Raw genomic sequence first — 21,355 nt, 5'->3', positions numbered from 1 at the left:
AATGAAATCTGAACCACATTTACTCTCAGTAACCATTACCTCTAAATTGCAACCAAATTTGAATCCTATCCGTAGATTTTCACCAGATCAGACGGCTTTGATTTAAAAGGCAACGAGCTTTATGGCTTTAAAAACAAGGCCACGTGTCACAATACTGCTTGCTCGCATTTCTTAAATTTCTTGCACCTTAGAATTATGTGGAAGCGCCGCTCATTGATCAAGACAAGATAAACGATCAGATCATTTCACATTTGAACAAAATCTAGTCAGTTATACTGATCAATAGGAAACCTTTATATGAGTTTGTACCTTCTGAAAAATTCCATGCCAGTGGGTCCCATATCTTCTTTTGAGTGAGTAGGTGCTTGATGTCATTATTTCCATGTGTCAAGCAGGCACATTCCTGCTTTCCTTATTGATTGAGCACTTCCTTATTATGGGATTTGCCAGCCATTGATTTTTGAAAGATCAACGGTGACATTGATTATACCCTATAGAGCTTCTGAGTTGAGAATTTAGACATCACCATGGACATGTATCTACATGGCGCATACCTGCTTTATTTAAACTTTAGTCATGTTCTTAATGTAGGCAAGCACCCTTTGTTGATCAAGACAAGATCAACGATGTGAAACAATTCTACATTTTACGCTCGCATCATCCACTTGGGCCAATGAAATGACTACTTTCAATCTGCATGCTCTAAATCAACTAACTATTGCATTAATTTCTAAAAATTTCTGCACCCACATCATAAGTATTTCCAGCTAAGCACAGGTAGTAGACCACAGGGTGTGACTTAGTTCTTCCATAATTTGGCCCCACTATGACACGTGTCACAACGGTGCATACCCGCATTCCTTATTTGACTACCAGCTTCATAATATGAGATTACACTAACCCTCGATCTTTGAAAGATCTATGGCTAATAAGGCTTCACTTCATTTGGCAGACAAACTTCTTCAGTGGCACATCTGGCAATACATGTCAGCGATCATTTTACAGTGTGGCACACCACAACATATAGTTAAAAATTATTGACCGCACCTTGCCACACGTCAAAAAACTGCTTGCTCACATTATTTATCTCTCGTGCAACTTCAAATTGCAGGCATGCGCTGGCCTTTGATCCTTGACAGATCAACGGTTATAGAATTAGGTATCTTAAACACCACGTTGGCTGAAGTGACGAATAAAAAATTCAAATGAAATCAATGGTTGACACTTCTTGTTGATAAAGGCATATCTCTATTAGTAACTCAACCAATGATATCGCAGGAAATCCAGAATGAGCATGGAAAGTACTGATAAACCTGTAAAATTTTTTGACAACTAATGACTCCCCACAAACTTTATGATTCACTGAAACTTAAGAAAGGCAAGGGCTATGTGTCACTGAGTCACATGCCCACATTATTTAAAAACCATGCATCTCAAAATTGTCGAAATGCAATACCCGCTGATCTGAACAAGATCAATGATTATAAAGACTTTGTGTCATCAGAGGTATTTCTTAATAGAATGATCAAACAATTTACAAGCCAAGCATGACCACGTAAGGTTTAGACAAAATTATAATGAATTCATGCTTGCGCAAGCCCTTCCTTAGGTAAAATGATATACCATTAAAAAAAAATTTTTGAAAATATTTTGAGGGTTTTTAAAACTAGGGCAATCTAAGGGTTTGAAAAATACAAGGAACAAAACCCTAATTTGCAAGATTTTAAGACTCAAAGGATTTTTCACTAAAATTTTCCATAATTTTTGCATTGTTAAAAATCAGACCAACAACACATAGCTTCCACAATGAATAGAACAATAAATTTTCTATTTCAAAAAGTGAGAAGTGGAATAAAATTCCTTTTTGGATACTTATTCAGTTTTCGATGAATAAAGGATTAGGTTAAATAACTAGGTCACCTAGTTAAACCCTAAATCCACCCAAATAAAAATAGGCTATTCCAAGTAATTGGAATTCAACTACGAAAAAGTTGCAAGGAATAAAATAAAATAAAATAAAGCCCAAAATTCCCTTAAACCAAAAATCACAAAATTCCTCAATAGCTTTCTTGACAATTGTGAACCTCTAAATGTACATGCATGCTCACACGTCTAATCACATAATGAAAATGAGTCTGGATTTATTAAATCACTAGAGGGTTTAATTTATACAATTAAATAAGACACATTGACCATACAAGGATGAAATTGGCTAGATATGAATAGCCAAATCACTAACTCCATGTGCTACTGCTAGGGATATAAATCCTACACACAAAAGCACATGACCAAGTGTAATTGCATATAATAACATAACCAAGGAAATAAATGCATTTAAAATAGCCTAATTTAACCATCTATTTAATTATACTAAAATAATCCATTTACATCACTCACTTTCACACAAAGCATCACAAAGAAAGAATGAAGTAAATAACCATAGAATTAAATCCAACATATAAATGTACTCAGAGGATATGTCCAAATACTGAATAACTAGATATCATCATAAAACATACTATCATCTCAAAAATTGCATCATCATGCAAATATGATCAATTAAACAAAATAGAAATCTAACATGGACAATTCATTTCAAATTATTTAAGCATTTAATAATGGTTGATTAAATAACATAAAAAGGCACTTAAAACACATAAGTGAACATGCTCAAATATATGACAAACCACTGCTATAGGAACCTAGTCTGGTGTAGCAGGATAATAATACACAATGCAATCTCTACACACATCTCAGGGTAATCAAAGAACAACATCATGATACCACACCAATCCTACTAACCACTAGCACAAACCTTATTGAAACCATCGAACACATCATAATCTCATAAATCAGCCATAAGCATAATCAAAGCAACTGATATGGTAACATAAATCCAATCACCTCAAGGGTGTAGACCACTCATGGTCCCAATCATGATCAATTCACATGGAAAGATCAACAAGGTTGCATCCATTAGGATGACTTACATAAAACAAAAGGGAGAGGCACTACACTCTTCACTAACTCCATCTATTCTAGGGAGACTAGAATTAGCTTGAGGGGTATCATGGTTATTGCGTGCACATTTTCATTATTGGGGTTGTATTTTCCATAGTGGGGACGAATGTTATGTTGATCTTCTAAGAAGACTAATTAAGAGAATTGTCTAATTAGGAGAATTATTAAGTATCCAAAAGGTGTGAAATTGAGAAGCATAGAAAACTCAAGATCAATTTGTAAAAATGTTTGAAAGACATATCAATCTTAAAGTATACATAGTTTTCCAAGAAGTAACATTTTGAGTAAATGATTGTTTCTATGTCTATAATCATGATGTTAAAATATGGAAGAGATGATAGGGAAAAATTGGTGTCAAATAATTTACTAAAATCAATGATTCAACCATCTGAAAATAGGCTCCAAGCCATACATTGTAATTAGTGACTTTGCTCATTTTGGTCAAGGTTATAAATTTTACCATTTTTGCACAAAATATATTAACCTATTCAAAATAAGTAAATGTAAGTTAGTTCATGTCCCAGAATGGAGTTAGTTATGTGAGAAAGCCTAAAAATACAAGGCTTGGATACTGTAAAAGGGGGGAACCCTTATGAAGGGGATATGTTGGAAAATTGTTAGAGGACTTTGAATTTACGTTATGCACAAAGTATCTTAGAATTTTTATATCTTCAAGGAAATGACCGAGAATATATTTTTGTCCATGTATAAAATTCATTCATGAGTTATTAGTTTTATTTTTTTGCATGTTAAACTAGTGACCTCTTCGTGTGTTAGTAAAATGTAGTAGTCTCTTTGATCTATCTAATTAATGTGACAAAGTGCATTCATTTTATATTATCTTGATCTGAATATTGGAACAATATATACTTTTGTATGTTAGGGTATTCTTATTTGTTCATCATTTCATCTATAATGATATCCCCTTGTAATTAGTTATCCACTATGGAATCCCATTTGGTATGCATAGGTCTATCAATAAGGTTTATGTTATTCATTTGGTTTAGTTTTATTCTTTCCCCTTACCTACTATCAAGTGAAAAGTACACTAAAATCCCAAAAAAGAATCATCCTATGAGGGAGTTGTCCCTTTCAAATGTAGAGGAAGATTGTGAGTTGATAGTGATTAGTTATAGTCACTCCAAATGTTAGAACATTTGTCATTAATAACAATGCGAACAAGGTCAATTTTATAAATAATCATTGTTTCAAACTTGTTTACCAAAAGAGTCATATGGGTCAAATTTATTTAAAGATAATGATCAAAGGAAAAATTGAGTGCATTTGTGAAGAATGAATAGTCATCAAAGACTATATGGACATACTTCCTCTGATAAAAAAATACAAAAAAAAACATGTAACATAACAATAGGATATTTTCAAACAAATCATCCTTGGAGAAATCCTAAGGTAAAACATGTTATCCAAATCAAAAATATATTAAACTTTGACCAAATAAGAGTTATAAAATTCCTTTTCCTATTACTTAGAACTTCAACAATCTCCCAATTCTTTCTTGTAATATTCTTCATTTGCTAGCACTCCAAATGCTTCTACAAATTGTATTCCCAAAATGCACCCTAATAACTTAACAACCATTAACAAAATTGATTGCAAGGTGTCCCTAAATAAACTAGATAATTAACTATATTTTGATTTTCACACTAGTCAAAGTTTCTAGAAAAAATAAGTATTTCCTAATTATTGCTTCTTAATTACTGCAAATGGACGAATACCATTCAAAATACCTCAACTAATATTAATTGCAAGAAAAACCCAAGTTTTTAAGATATCTTACTACAACTATCACTTGAATAAAGAGGTTGAGGGTTGAATGTAAATAGGCATACATCAAGTAAACATTTAGGAAAGTTGTGGGAAGAATAGGTAGGTACAATGTGTTAATGATTCTATTTTCACAAGTGTTGGTGTTTGAAACTACTGAACAACAAAATGCTCAATACTAACATGGTAATACTCATACAACCTAAGGAATAGCCAATTCCTATTAACAATTATATGTGAAAATAATTTGGACCCAACTTCAACAAAACCAAGGATGGTTCTCTACTCTTTAGGTTCTGCTAAACCAAGGTGGGTATACCTAGGGATAATTTACCAGGATATTGTTATATGAAACTTAATTTAGTTTCATTCTAATTTTCATCTTTTATCCCTATCACATATGCAATTTATCCATTTTTTGATACTCTTTAATTCATATATATCCCTTTTAAGCAGATTTGGTCACAATTCTCCTTGAGTTTATAAAAATCCCTGGTAATAGCAACTACCTATAACCTAGAAATAATGTATAAATGAGTGCTGACCAGCAATACAACCTTGACTCAAAATGATTTTGAATTTAAAATTGATTTGGCATGTAGAAGCAATATTTACTCTCAACTATCAATGAATTATATGACAAGTTCCTTATCCATTGGGAAAAGCTTACTATAGGTGGGAGATCTAATTCAGACAACTTGTGAATGAATTTATCAACAAAAATCACCCATTCCCATTCTTATAAAATATCCTTTCCATAAACTCATGAATTCTATTGATCTATTGAATCATTTATATAATTCATTGAATTAAAAACAACAATAAAGCCAATACCCAACCAATCCAGACTGCATTCAACCATATGAAACTTACTCAAATGACCTCAAAATGAACAAGTTCATAAAATGGAGACAAGAAGTGATGACACAAAACAATGATGCAAATATCCCTTTGTATTATCTTATTGAAAATGAGTAATACAGTAACAAATATAATTTCAATGAAAGCCAAAAAAATTCAACTGGTTATGTCATATTTCTCTGAGAAAAGTACACTTGAAAGTATCTAGATTTCTACATGAAACAAACTAACTATACTATTTCTTGATAATTCCAAAAAATACATTAGAATTCAGACCATCACATTGCCTTGAAAACTCATTTATATAGGCATGAGTTGCAACAAGCAAAGGACAAATGTCATTGATAGGTGTCCTTTACAAAAAGATACTTACATACACCTATCAAAAAATGATAAAATTGTGAATAACAGAAAGATTTATACATCAAACATTCTTTTGTGGGTCACTTTCTGTTACATCATTTGGAAAGATGAGGTACTATGATATGATTCATTGATTATTCTAATTCCTTAGAGTAAGTGGCCATACAACTTGAAAGCAATGAGTTATCTCCAATTACCTACAAACTTACTTTAACCTGAGGATTCTCCTTGTCTTCATTAGTAACTATAAGGGTGATGGTTACTCTTGCACCTTCTTCCTCCTCATCATATTCTACCTCATCATCTTCTACCATCTTCTCTATAGACATAAATTTATCTTTCCACTCATTATAGGCAGTGTCATCTGGCTAATCAAAATTTAGGACCTCCTTGTGTATAGTTATTAAAGAATTTGCAACTGCTTCTATATCAACAAGATCTTTTCTTATAGCACTATAAAATAATTGTACCTTTACCAACTCCTCAGTTGTCATTTCCCATAACAAGTGACCAATTTCATTAATGATTTTATTCATCCTTTCAAAAAAAATCTCATCCAACTCTCTTTTCCACTCTTCCTATTCCTTCACTTTATCGATAGTTTTTAGATCACAAGGAAATAAATCAAATTTTCCTGCAATATACTTGGAAAAAAAAATTATTAAATTATTCTGAAAGGAATCTTGCTTGTCATCAAAACTTTGCAATTTATTTAACAAATCAAAATTGTTTTCAATTTGATGACAAGATAGCTGGATGATAGATATACACATTGTATTAATATCATTATTCCTTTCTATCCACTTTTGCACAAGGGGTCTAAATTTAACCTCATTTCTCTTTAATTTATCCCTAATTGTTGTAATCCCTACTAGCAAGTCAAAAAAATGACGGCCATTCAATTCTGTCAACTAAATACATGATAACCTGCCTCAACCTTTCTTTATATTGATTGTTTAATTCTACATGCAATGCATACAATTTATTCTTCTCTTCTTCAAAATCCTCTACAGTGTAGAACTGAGGCCTTTTTGGGGTATTTGGTATTTCAATAATTGGAGTTGATTTGAGGGGTTCAATAGGTGGCCGTGGGGGGTATGCAATCCTGTGTCTACTAGATTCTCCGACTTTTCTTTTCCCAAGTATTTTCTCCATTTGAGTTACTTGGTTCTCTAGTGACTATATTTGCATGCCTCTCTCCTCATATGCCTTCAGGACTTCTTCAAATCTAGCATTGAGTTGTGTAAATTTATCCTCTTCTTGGCTAGACACCACACTACCAAATTTCAACATTTTTGAGGCCATTCCAAAAATTTGCTTGCTTCCTACCTCACCAGCCCTATAAACTGTCAATGCACTAGTATGCTCTGCAGTAGAAATTTCCTGCATTCTAGTCTTGTCCCTTTTCTCAATAGACCAAATAATAAGGGCTTGGTGGTCATCACTAAACTTGACTCCTCTATGAACCTGTAACACCTCATCTTTAGTTTTAAACTGGTCATCTTTTGTTTTCCTATTGAATCAAAAACCATGACATTCACTATATCCTATTCTGGTAAAATGAGGACTCCTGACTGTCTAACTACTTGCCTTCCAACCTCAAGTTTAAATTGAGCAAAATCATTCAAAAATTTAGACTTCAACTCTTCCTTTATAACAAATTTCGGTTTGTCAGGTTGCTCTGCATTTATCCTTTCACAGGTCTTTTCAAAATTGCCTATGTTTAACCTCCACAAAAATTGTGCAAAAGCTCTAGACTTCAAAAAATTTTCATCATTAATAAACCTCTCAGAGGCTTGGGCAACTATAGGGTCTATTTCCTTACCTTGGTAATTAGTAACAGTGAGATCCAAGGAAGGTGCAGGAGGTTCTTGTGGTTCTCAGATCTCCAAATCTGTGGAAGTAACAGTTACATCCCCCTCTCCACCAATTTGTCTAAGTTGTTACCTTAAAGATGCTTCACCATCTATCTAGATTGGGGACTGGCTTGGGGAGCATTGTTCTACTTGAGAAGAAGAAGACCCTTGCTCTAGCTTTTGCCTTTCTGGAGCGTTGGCTGCAGATGGACTTTCTGGCCTTGGTCTTTGCTGAAGGGGAGTCTGTTGCACACTTTGAACCATTACATAACTTGACCTTTTCTACAAGGTGTACTAACTAGGAACTACTATATTTCTTTTCTCAATTCTTTCACTTATAAAGAAAAAACATTTCTAATAACATCCTCAAGATAGTATACCTGGTGCACCATGTAGGCAACCTTTGTCCTCTCTCTTAAGAGTTCATAGAATCCTTCAGGGTCAATAAATCTAGCATGAGATTATACCATGTTCTATCTATCCAGGATCAAGTTGAGATGTTTCCACCCTTTCATCACAAAAATGAAATCATGCACTATAGTGACAACTAGAAAGGAGGTACCCTTCTTAGGCAAATCCCCCTCATCAATAGTGCCTATCTTCCATAACAACTCTGCTATCCCTATCTTCGAAGGCACATGAAATGGTAACACATGAGGCTTGGCCAAGAAGCCATATCCTCTTATTACTATTGAGACATTATAAGGGATTATATCCCCCCAGTTATGACTAACCAATAGCCCTTGTGCATGGTCCTTAGGTCTGACCAAATCTAACAATGCTTGTGGAATTCTAGGGCTGTCCCATCTCAAAAGCAATCTAAGCTTTGATGCAAAGTATCTATCAAACCTAACAAAACTGGCATCTCTAGCCTTTGATGTCACATCCACACTCCATAATTGAACTGGATGCCTCTCTCCATCCTTGGTTATTTCTAGCTCCATACCCTTGGAAAAGAAAGTATATCCCTTGTACAAGCATATATACATGAGCAATGAATACCAATAGAAAGGTTTTCTTACTTTTCCCTTGGCTATCCCCACTAAACCATTGTGAATTTCTTGTGCTATGAAAGTACCAAAGTCAAGAATAGTGCTCATCCCAAATTGAAGAGTCTGATCCATAATGAAAACAATAGAACCTAGGATATGCTCTACTTCATCCATTCCAAAGATCTTGCATAGAGAAAAATATAATGCTTGAGCCCTTAGATGAAAATATCTTCTCATTAATGGCTCAGGTGTGTTGGGAGTGATTATAGACAATGTACCCACCTTGATAGCATGCTCTTACAATGGCCCTATTCTCAAGTATATCCTTTGGGAATCATATCTTGCTTGGTGGTCACCCGTGTCAATTTTTTCATGGACAACATGGTTAGGTTTTAAGTTGAAAACCTCTCTAATTATCTCATGGAAAACTCTAAAAAGATTTACCCCAGAATGGTTCTTAATCCAATTTCTAATAGGATCATACTTTTTAGCCAAGTCAACCAAAAAATCACTATCAAAGTAAACTATAGAGACTATTAATTTTCCAATGTCGAATTCCCAGACATTGCTCATGGGGGTATCTAAATTTCTTTCTAAGAACCAATTTTTGAATAATTCTAGGCCTCCCATAGATACCTGGGCATCTCTTACCCAATTTTCCTTGTCATAGAAACCCTCCGCTACAATTTCCCTAGAGTCTTTTGGAATGAGCTCCCTCCCTTTAGTGATTTCATGCATGGATAAAGGTAATTGTTCAAGAAAATCATCATGTACAAAACATTTCAAATAATCTGTCTGTCCCGTAAATTATTTTCAGGGAGGCATTTTGAATAAACCCTAGAAATTGTATAACAAAAAACACTTCATTTTGAGGAGTCACAGAGTACTTACCTGCTAAAATTTGCAGTTCCACTCTGTATAATTTTTGCTGCAACTCACTGGATCACTGGATAAAATTTCTGTGCCTTGGCTCTAAAATTTCTTTATGCTTTGATAATCTCTTGCAATTTTGTGGTTCAATAATGGTGAGATCATGAATTATATTTGAGCATTGAAATCACACAAATGAGCTCTGCACCATATTTACTCTCAGTAATCGTTACCTCCAAATTGCACCTAGATTTAAATCTAATTCGTAGATTTCACTAGATCGGATGACTTTATGGCTTTAAAAATGTGGCCATGTGTTGCATTACCACTTACCCACATTCCTTAAATTTCTTGCAATGAGCTTTATGGCTTTAAAAATGTGGCCATGTGTTGCATTACCACTTACCAGCATTCCTTAAATTTCTTGCATCTTGAAATTGTAGGTAAGCGCCATCTGTTGATCAAGACAAGATCAACGATCACACTAATTTATAATTAAATAAGGCCCAATCAGCTGTACTGACCAATAGGAAGTCTTTATGTGAGTCTGTACCTCTTGACAACTTCCACACAAGAGGGTCCCATATCATCTTTTGAGCGAGTGAGTGTTTGACATCATTCTTTCCACATGTCAAGTTGGCACATCCCTGCTTTCCTTATCCAACGAGCACCTTCATAAATCTAATTCAAAAAGAAATGAGCTTTATGGCTTTAAAAATGTTGCCATGTGTTGCATTACCACTTACTCGCATTCCTTAAATTTCTTGCATCTTGAAATTGTAGGTAAGCGCCATCTATTGATCAAGACAAGATCAATGATCACACTAATTTATAATTAAATAAGGCCCAATCAGCTATACTAACCAATAGGAAGTCTTTATGTGAGTCTCTACCTCCTGAAAACTTCCACGCAAGAGGGTCTTGACATCATTCTTTCCACGTGTCAAGCTGACACATCCCTGCTTTCCTTATCCAATGAGCACCTTCATAAAGCTGGCATGTGCTCTTTGTTGATCTGAACAAGATCAATGGTGGCACACCTTGAACCATTTAACACTTTTAAATAGGAGTGCTGACATCACTGTGAACACATGTCTGCATGGCACATACCCACTTTCTTTAAACTTCATTCAAGTTCTTAATGCGGGCAAGCACCCTTTGTTGATCTTGATCAAGATCAACGGTATGAAAAAACTTTGCACTTTTAGTCACATCATCTACTTGGAACAATGAAATGACTCTTCTCAGCCCTTGTTCTCTGACCAATCTGACTACTGCATTAATTACTAGAATTTTTGTGTCGGTAGCATAAATACTTCTAGCTAGGCACATGTGACATACAACAAGGCATGACTCGACATTCTCCCATAGTATTGGCCCCATTGTGACATGCGACCTAATGGTGCATACCGACATTTTTTTATTTCTTGAGCAGTTTCTTAATGCGGGCTTGTGCCAACCCTTAATCGTTGAAGGATCTATGGTTGACAAAACTTCAATCCTATCTAGTAGACAAACCTCTTCATTGGTACAACTGACAGTATATATCAATAATCATTTTATAGCTTGGCACACCATAGCACACACTAGAGATTCTTGACCCAACCTTGCTATGTGTCGAAATACCACTTGCCTGCATTATTTATCTCTCATGCAACTTGAAAATGCAAGCATGCACTGGCCTTTGATCTCACGTAGATCAGTTGTCATAAAATCATGCATCTTAAAAATACCATGTCAGCAAAATTGGCGATTAAATAACTACCACCTGGTCCAACTCATTTGACAACTACCACAAAAGATACTTCAATGTCACCCTCCAGAAAGGTGGGGTCACATGATGTCAGATCTTGCTACATGTCTAATTTGTGCTTCCCTGCATTAGTTAATTCCTGTACATCTTCTAATTGTGGGAAAGTGCTAGCCCTTGACCTAGACGAGATCAATGGTCGATGAATCTTTGTGAGAAAGAAATACTTTTGTTAATAGATCAACCAATGACATCACAGGAATTTCAAAACGTGCATGAAAGGTACTGACAAGTCTGCAAAAAGGTTCTTACAATTTATGACAAATCACACTCTTTCCAGCGCACTGAGACTTTAAATAGGCAAGGGCTACGTATCATCAAAGCGCATGCCCACATTATTTAAAAACCTTGCATCTCAACATTGCGGGAATGTGATATCCATTGATATGAACAAGATCAACGGTCACACAAAATCTGCATCACATAGGATATTTCTCAATAAAATAATTGAGAAAATTGTAAACAAAGCATGGCCAATAAAGGTTTAAACAAGATTTTAATGAATTCATGCTTGCATAAGCCCAACCTTGGGGTAAAAGTGATATGCCTTAAAGTCATTTTTGAAATATTATTTTCGTAGGTTTTCAAAAACTAAGGTAAAATAAGATAAGGTACTAGAGTTTTTACACACTTAGAGTTTTTCACTGATTGCTCTGATGACAAACCTTTAGAATTTATTAGAATTCCAACAACATAGAGACCAGGACGAGAACTAGGGAAACCTAAGAATTTGAAAAAAGCAAGGAACAAAATCCTAATCTACATGATACAATGTCTTAATGATTTTTCACTAAATTTTCAAAATTTCTTTGTACTATGAAAAAGAAGACCAACAAAAAGAATTTAAAATTATTATTCTAAATGGGAAATGGTAAAAGAATTCCAAGGAGAAAATTATTACAAATTTATTGAATTATAAAATAGTTATATAGAATTCATTATAATATTTTTTTAACAAATGTTGAGTAACAATTAATTAAGAAACCACTAGCAAATACTAATAATAAAAAAATTTCCAACACTAAATTTAATTAAATCAAAACCTCCATGAAATGAAAATCTAATTTTAACACAAACCCAACACTAGAGGAAATTGAATCCCTTGCGTTTTCTTCTCTATGGAGTGAATAATTAAAGGTTTCTTGATGCAAAGTTGGTCTCCAACCTCACATCACCTTTCATCCAATAATATGATTCAATTATGGAGGATTGATCCTATATTCCATGTCATTCTCTACCATATAAAGGGCATTATAATGCCAAGGGTTCCCCACTTTTTAAAGGAAATAAGAGTATAATGGATATAGAAAATATAAAAATCAACCACACATAGATCTAGACTAATTTGATTAATATGGATCTTGAGCTCTTTTCATTTTAAGAGACACATAGATCATTCAATTCAAACAAATAGATGTCTCAAATAAAACAATGATTAATACTTTGCATAATATCTAGAACCGTTTTCTATTAAAAATAGAACTATACTTACAGAAAATAGAGTTGCTACTCTTACATAAGAAAAACTAACATAGAAATAAAATTCTAAAACTAAGGTCCATCTACTTGAGGAACATAAACTAAAAGACTTCTTAGGAGGTTTTCCTCTTACAGACACAATATTTCTTTCATTTCCTACAACCTACATTAAAAGTAAATTGTTATCTCAATATTTATGAGCTTCTCTATAATTTCACATGTTTACTGTGAATGTTTTAAATCATATTTTCTGGGTCTACAAATTTTAGATAAGATAAGCTTTGTAGAGAGAAAACATTTATTATTATTTGATGTGTTGAATATTGCAAATTGCACCTATCTAACTGAAATACTAATAATGTATGTATCTTGATGGTTGTCATTACAAATTTCAATACCCCCACAACTAGCACCACTTAGAATTCTCAAACAATCTCTTAAGTGCTCAAAGCTTTCTCTTCATAGTGGCTTGGCGAAAATATTTATATATTGATCTTTAGATTTGTAATAATCCAAATATAGCCCTCTATTGTTAATTAGTTCCTTGATGAAATGGTAACAGGCATCTATATGCTTGCTTCTCTTATCAAACATAGGATTCTTAGATACTTCAATCACTAAGTTAATATCACAAAAGATCTTTGTTGTTTCCTCTTGTTTATGCATTAAATCTACTAACATGCTTTTTATTCAAATTGTATGACATACTACCATGTTACTACTACATATTCCACCTTTGCTAATGAAAGAGTCACAATAGGTTGTTTCTGGGATGCCCAAGATACCGTACCTGTTCCAAAATGAAATACATAACCAAATGTACTTTTTCTATCATCAACACTACCTGCATAATCACTATTTATATATCCTATGTGTTTGAACTCATCTAGACATGAATAGTGAATTTCATTATTTCTTGTTCCATTCACATATCTCAAAATTATTTTCCCTGCTTTCCAATGAGAGTCTTTTGGAGACTACATGAACCTTGAAATGAAACTCACACCATACCTTATATTTGGCCTTGTGGTAGTTAAATACATTAGACTACCAACAAGTCTTTTGTACAATGTTGGATCAACATTAGATCCCCTATCATCCTTGCTGAGCTTCAAACCTATCATCATTGGTGTTGGTGTTGGTGTTAATTTGCTAGCAATCATATTGAACCTTTTTAATATATCATTAACATATTTGTCTTGTGAGATGAATATACCATTCTCATCTGGCTTCACCTCAATACCAAAAAAGTACTTCATAAGACCTAGATCATTCATTTCAAATTCCTTCTTTATAGCTTCTTTGAACAAGTCAACTAATAGATCACATATAAATATGAAATTATCAACAAAAAAAAAAAAAAAAAATCATCAACAAAAAAACAAATAATTAGAATTTTACCTTGTTTATTCATCTTTGTGTATAGCATAGGCTCACTATTACACCTGTTGAAGCCTTCCTATATGAGATAAGAATCAATTCTACTATACCATCTCTAGGAGCTAAGTCCATAGAGCGCTTTCTTGAGTGTATAAACCTTATTTTCATTTCCTATAACCTCATATCCTTGTGGTTGCTTCACATATACCTCTTCTTCTACAAAACCATTAAATATGCAGATTTGACATCAATTTGATATGCATTGTGTCAAGATGAGCCATTGGAGAAAATATTTCATTGTAGTCAACTCCAGGTTGTTGTGAGTATCCTTTTACCACAAGTCTTGCGTTATGCTTTTGTATATCTCCATCTTCATTTATCTTAGTCTTATAAACCCACTTTACTCCTATCATATCCTTTCCTTCTAGAATATTTACTAAGTCCCACGTATGATTCTTTTCAATAGCATTAATTTCCTCATTCATAACATGTTTTCATATTCATCATTAATTATACCCTCAAAATAGATTGGATCATCTACTTGTGAAAATAATGCAAAAAGAGAAAGTGAATCAGCATTATTCTCACCTCCATTTTGATCATAGGTGTCCTTTAAGCTTCTTGTTCTTGGTCTCCATGAAACTAATACTATTTCACTTGGAGTAGATCTTGAATCATATGGGCTTGATGGTCCTGCACCAAAAATTATTATTGGAGATGGTATTTCTTGTGCACCACTCTGCTAAGTTTGAGTAGGAGTAGGAGTTGCAATGGGAGCACTTGTTTGGATTTTAACTTTGCTATCCTCTTGCAAAGTTAATGAATATAGAAAATATAAAAATCAACCACACATAGATCCAAACTAAGATGATTAATATGGATCTTGAGCTCTTTTAATTTTAAGAGACACATAGATCATTCAATTTAGACAAATAGAATGCTCAAATAAAAAATTGTTCAATACTTAACATTACATCTAGATCCCTTTGTTATTATTACAAATAAAACTCTACTTATAGAAAATAGCGTTGTTGATCTTAAATTTTTAAAAAAAAAACTAATTTAGAAATAAAATTCTAAAACTAATTTCTTATGTTGCCTACAACCTATTTTTATAATGAATTTCTTATCTCAATATTTATGAACTTCTCTATCATTTCACATGATTATATTTGTAGGCTCTATAAATTTTAGATCAGATAAACTTTAGAAAGAGCAAAACATTTATTATTTCAGCTGCTGAGGACTATTTCCCTTAGACATTGCAAGATCCAAATACATTTTTCCTCTACAAATATTTAAAAGAAAACTTTCTAATGAAGGTTTCGTTCCATCGAAGAAGAGCATAACGTCACACAGGCTCTACAGTTCTTGGGTTCATTCTTTTTCTCTCTTTCATCAGTTACTCTAATAACCAGTTTTTAAATATATGATTGAATATGAAAAGTAGAGGTCAATGATAGCATATTTAAAATTTGTCGAGTGCAGCAAAAAACAGAAAGATAATACATAACCTGTTTAAGGAAAAAAATGTTTCACAATTTTTGAATTTCTTCACAATAGAAAGCATTTATATTTTATTTTCTGCTTAAAATGAAAATTTAGTTTAAAAACATTATATTTTATATTTATTTATAAAAAAATAATATTAATAATTTATATTGTTGTAATATATTGAAAAGTATATAGATTCATTTGTCTTTCTCTTAGAGAAGTGGATAATATTATATACTTTTGTTTTGTCTCTATTTCAAATATTCAATCACATAAAAATTGGGATCTAATTGGAACTGATAACTTTGTGGAACTGTTTAAAAATGAGAGACAGACTCTCTGAAATTCTCTTAAAATAATAAGAAATACAAAACTCTCTTAAAATAATGTATTTTCAAGCTTTGAATTTGAATTTCTACATGTGTTCAAATGATATACATTAAGACGTGTTTACTGCTACCATAGCTGCTTCCTACATCATATTATTTTTGAAACTATAATTTTATCTGTAGTAACAGTTAATCTAATTGTCCTAAACACTATAAAAAGATTCAATATATTTTTCCTCTCAAAAAAATATAAAATAATTTTTTTTTTAATGAAATTATAGAAAAGAGGATAATACCCCATAGGCTCAATGGTAGAAATGCCAGCTTCAGAAAATCATGGTTCGTTTAAATTAATTAAGGCCTAATGGCAAATTTTTGGAGTATATGAGTGCAGTGAGAACTTAGGGGTCAACGGTAAAGAAGAAAAAACTAGTCCAGCAATCAAATGAATGCAGTTGGAGATTCAACTGAAGATTAGATAATGGAAAATGAATATATAATAAGTTTAAGCACTAAAAGCTTTAAGATTTTTTAATTGAATTCTTCAATATAGGTGGCGTTTATGAACACCCCAGAAAAACATAGGCACTTGCATTTATTATGCGAGGCAATAAAATGTGTTGAACGTGATGATACAAAGAAGTGGCAGTACATTACTAGCGAATGTGCATATAAAAAGTGCTGAGGATGCTTTCTGGCTCTTTAGTTTTGGTATCCTTTGAGGTATCGGGAGTCCCAAAGACTTTCCAAAACCGTAGTGTTTCGTCTGCTCCAGCTGATGCAACGGTATAACCATCTGGGCTCTAAAATACAAAATAAAATACAATACAGTGAGAGTGAGAGTTAGCATAAACTGATCATATACATACCAAAATGCAGGAATAAATGCAGGAATTACACCTGTGCGAGATGCAGCACCCTTGAAGTATGGCCAATGAGGTCTGCAATCTTTGTGATGGATGGATATTTCCATAGAGTCAACTGGTTGTCGCTGTACCCATGTGCACTCAACAGCTCACGCTCGTGTCTGTTCCACAGCAATGCATTCACCGAAGAGTAGGTGTCGACGCTCTTCAGGCACGCTCCACTCAGACTATTCCACAACTTGATTGACTGGTCTGCAAGACCCGCACCAGATGCCAAGAGATTGTGCTGGAAAGGGCACCACGCCAACGCTGTCACGGCGTCACAATGTTCCTCCATCCTGTGAAGGTACCGACTTCGACTAACATTACTTGAGGAGGAGGACATGCTCCTGTCCCATATGTACTGAACCAAGCTGTCACTCCCTCCACTCGCAAGTTGGTCCCCGGATGAGGACCACTTCAATCGGCACACTTCCTCCTTGTGCCCCCTGTACGTCTTCACACAAGAGTCACCCACGCGGACATCGTGGACTATTATTCTACCGTCCTCACCACCGCTCGCAACAGTGCTACTTCCATTCCACGAAAGCGAGCTTACACGGCCACGGTGACCTTTCAACGACCTCACCTGTAATATTCAATTCAATGTCATCATAAGACTATAAGTACGCCTATGCAAAATATAGCTAGATGGGCGCGCTTCAAATAAAATTAATAAAACAAAGACCACATAATTTATATATACCTGTCGGTTAGATGTAGCGTCCCATATCTGTACAGCGCCATGAGAAGTAGTCAACCCAATAGCGATATTTTTCCCATCGGGCGACCAATTAACACTGCTGACCGGACCAACATCACTATCTACGGTCAATAGCTCAGAGGTAATGCTCCTGCTTGCATCCCACTAGTAAACTGCATTGCCAAGAGCTATTGACAGAATATTGCTTTCATGACTCCAATCCAGCAGATTCAAATGATTATCATCAACAAGATACGGGGCATCCCATGTTCTATCCGCGTGCTGCAGCACATGAACAAAGTCAAAATTTCGCTATATATTCCACAACTAGTCTTATATATCAAGCCAGCTGTCGATTAGAAACCAAATCTCCTCATGAGATAAAAATGGAACAACGCTTACCTCAGGTATGTAGCGGGTGTGTGATCTGCTACTTCTGGCCTCATTTTCAACAAAAAGAGCCTCAGAATAGATGGATTGCAATCCCTGCGTAGATGCCTTCTTACTAAAGCTTAAAATTCTTGACAGCTTATTATTATCCACCACTACAGAGCTATTCGGTTGCTCCGTCATGTTATATTCTTCCGTTGAAGACGTATTTCCACTTGCATTGCTTTTATTAACAATATGCCGAGCCCAGTCAATATCTATGGAGCTTCTATTAGCGATAAACCTATCCTGATCCTGTAATGACAAACCAATGATCTTGAGGTTTAGGTACACCAGTTGGAAAAATTTGTCTAAAACGTGCTGTATTAATTCTATATATATAAAATAGAGTGGAAATGTGATAAGAGACATTTTGTATTGGAGCTGGCAATTTCTTTCGTAGAGGACGGGTGATCTTAGGCCTTCTGGAAACAGTCCTGATGCTTTGCGTTTGAGGTGATTTAAAAGACTTCTTCATCGTATTAAATCGAAATAAAACCTGTAGTAATTGGATAGAGCCCAACAGCATCAGTTAAGCAAAAGCTGGAAAAATCCAAATTGTAAAAGCAGTCAGTTATAGAGCACAGAGTCAATTTGTTTATTATTATTAAAGTGGTAGAGTTATTTATAGGGAGGAGCTCTGAAATTTTAAGTGCGTCTATTAAAGTTAGTGACGATTCAGTTCTAATAAAGAGGTGCAATGCTTGCGTGGATATGAGAACACATAATTATTGATATAATAATAGTGTTTTACTGTATACAATTTTGAATATCATTAAATTTGTAAGTTACTTTTGTTTCAGTCATTAAAGTGTTTTAAAGAATATTCATATGCACTTTGATAGTTATCTTGTAGGTTGAGTGAATTTCAAGGTTGTCTTTGTGTTTACGTTTTAGTTAAGATGATTATTTCTTTTCATTTTCACATTATTTAAAAATATATATTTGTAAATAATAAGTCTATGTGTGTGTAAAGCCTAGAAAATGTTTCATACCTATATATAGGATATCATTACACAAGTTGAAAAAATTTCAATAAAATTTAAACTAGTATATAAACATAAAATCTCTTTTCTATAAAATTATAATAGTTTTTTGTTACAGTTTAGAGTTTAAGTTAGTTTGGTATAGAACTGAGTTTGAATATGACTTGAATTTTAATAGATTGAAGGTTGCCAATTCAATATGGTTTAGTATTTGATTTCATAGAGGCTTTGAGCTATCTAGTTCAGCTATGTTTGGATTCACAACTAGCCTCAAGTAAATGTACAATATGTAATCATGTTTAACAATAGAACTTAATTTGCTTATAACTTTATTTTTTAATATGTCTTTTCTTTTATATCTAAGTTAATGTTTCAAATAAATATTTGTTGTTGACTATAAAAATCAATATTTTGCATTGCTTTACAAGTAGTTGTGTAACTCATATGTATATTTAAATAATGCAAATGATATAAAAATAATTCTATTTCATATAACTACATTTGGATTTTCCAATGGCAAGTTGCAATGGTAGACACAATATAATCTGATTTTGGCTTTTTTTATAGTCTCCCCAATTATTCTGATGATGTCGTTTGTATTTCAATGACATCGACAATATAAGAGAAAAAAAAGTAAAAGACATACTTGATCATTTGAATGTTGCATCAAATTCACTCAACCTTGTGCAAAAACCAACTAGATCAACACCCACAAACAAATCAACATTCCAAGGCAATGTACGACAAATCGTGGGCATGTACATGAATTTTTTTCATTCTTTCAATAATGGCAACTTTCGCTGAGTTGGGGGGATGGAAGGAAAATTGAAAGTCATTAAATTTTGATTATTTTTCTTATAACTTATGCCCCCACCTAGTTGTTCAATTCATCCTTTCATTTAGGATTTAGGAGTGAATATTTTTTTTTTTGTCTCTTATCATGCCCTTATGGTCTATGTCTCTACAGTGATCTCTTGTTGTGCCCTTGTGATCTGTGTTAGTGCAGTGATCATTTTCTAGTGGAGAAGGAAGAAAGGGAAAAGGAAAAGGAAGGGTCTTGTTGGTTGTGTATATAATATCACGCACCTGATGTAATGTCCCCACTTTAGCAGTTGACCAAGTGTGTGTGCATTAGCCTAGTTCTACAGGGTCTCGAAGGCTAATGAAGGGTTTAAAGCGATCTTAGAGTATTTTGGCCTAGTCATCTCTAGTTTGGGCCAAAATGGAGTTGATTTACTCAGTCTCAGGCATACTTACTATTTTTAGTAAGCTAGCAAGACATAGGGGAGTGTAGTTTTGGTGATTGGATTTGATACTCCTCGGCGAGAGCTTTCTGATGAGCTACCACTCATGTTGTTTAGAGTATGATAGCTAATATATTTTTATGCCTGAAGTATTATTAACTAACATTTAATTTAGTTGTAAAATATTTAAGTGTTACTTTATTAAATTTTATGAGAATGTGTGCAACTCAAAAGGGGCACCTAAGGGAGACATAAGTGATTATTTTTATATGTTTTCTATTGCACATCTTTTATCCCACATTGCTCATGAGTGTTGAATCAACCGTTGGATAAAGAATAAAGGGAATGTTAGTGGCTTCATTTGACAGGTTAAGTATGAGAAGAAAATTGATGTGTGAGTTGTAGATCTAGTCTTGGCATTAGAGGATGTCTATCCTCTCTTGTGACATTCTAGATGCCATTCCCATGGGGTTTTGCCTTTGGAATTCATCTCTATCAACTTCATTAACATGCAAATTGGGTGCATTTTCAGCTACAAGTGGATTGGGTGTTTGCTCATATCATCCTTGCTTCTTGTCTGATGCTTATGTCATTCTGAAGGGATGATTTTATGAGGATCTTGGACTAATTGAAGACAAATTATACTACAACAACACTATAGCATGGCACTATTCACGTTACTACAGCGCAACACTATTCACATTACTATAGCATGACACTATTCACGTCACTATAGCATGACACTATTCATGTTACTGTAGCAGGAAGATGGGAAGTCATTACTAGAACATTCTGTTATAATGTTGGAGTAATTAGTGAGTTGAAAAGTATGCTATGTGTTTGATTTT

The 21,355-nt window shown here is 33.8% G+C and overlaps 1 pseudogene; it reads right to left on the bottom strand.

Moving 5' to 3' along the window:
• Positions 1-16,896: 16,896 nt before the first annotated feature.
• Positions 16,897-19,885, bottom strand: LOC149563994 (cell division cycle 20.2, cofactor of APC complex-like; annotated as a pseudogene).
• Between the last annotated feature and the right edge of the window lie 1,470 nt (positions 19,886-21,355).

This window comes from Cupressus sempervirens, chromosome 4 (genome assembly GCF_028749045.1).
Source record: "Cupressus sempervirens isolate cs-2001-9-10 chromosome 4, ASM2874904v1, whole genome shotgun sequence".
Taxonomy (NCBI): domain Eukaryota; kingdom Viridiplantae; phylum Streptophyta; class Pinopsida; order Cupressales; family Cupressaceae; genus Cupressus; species Cupressus sempervirens.
This window is presented reverse-complemented; position numbering and strand designations above follow the sequence as displayed.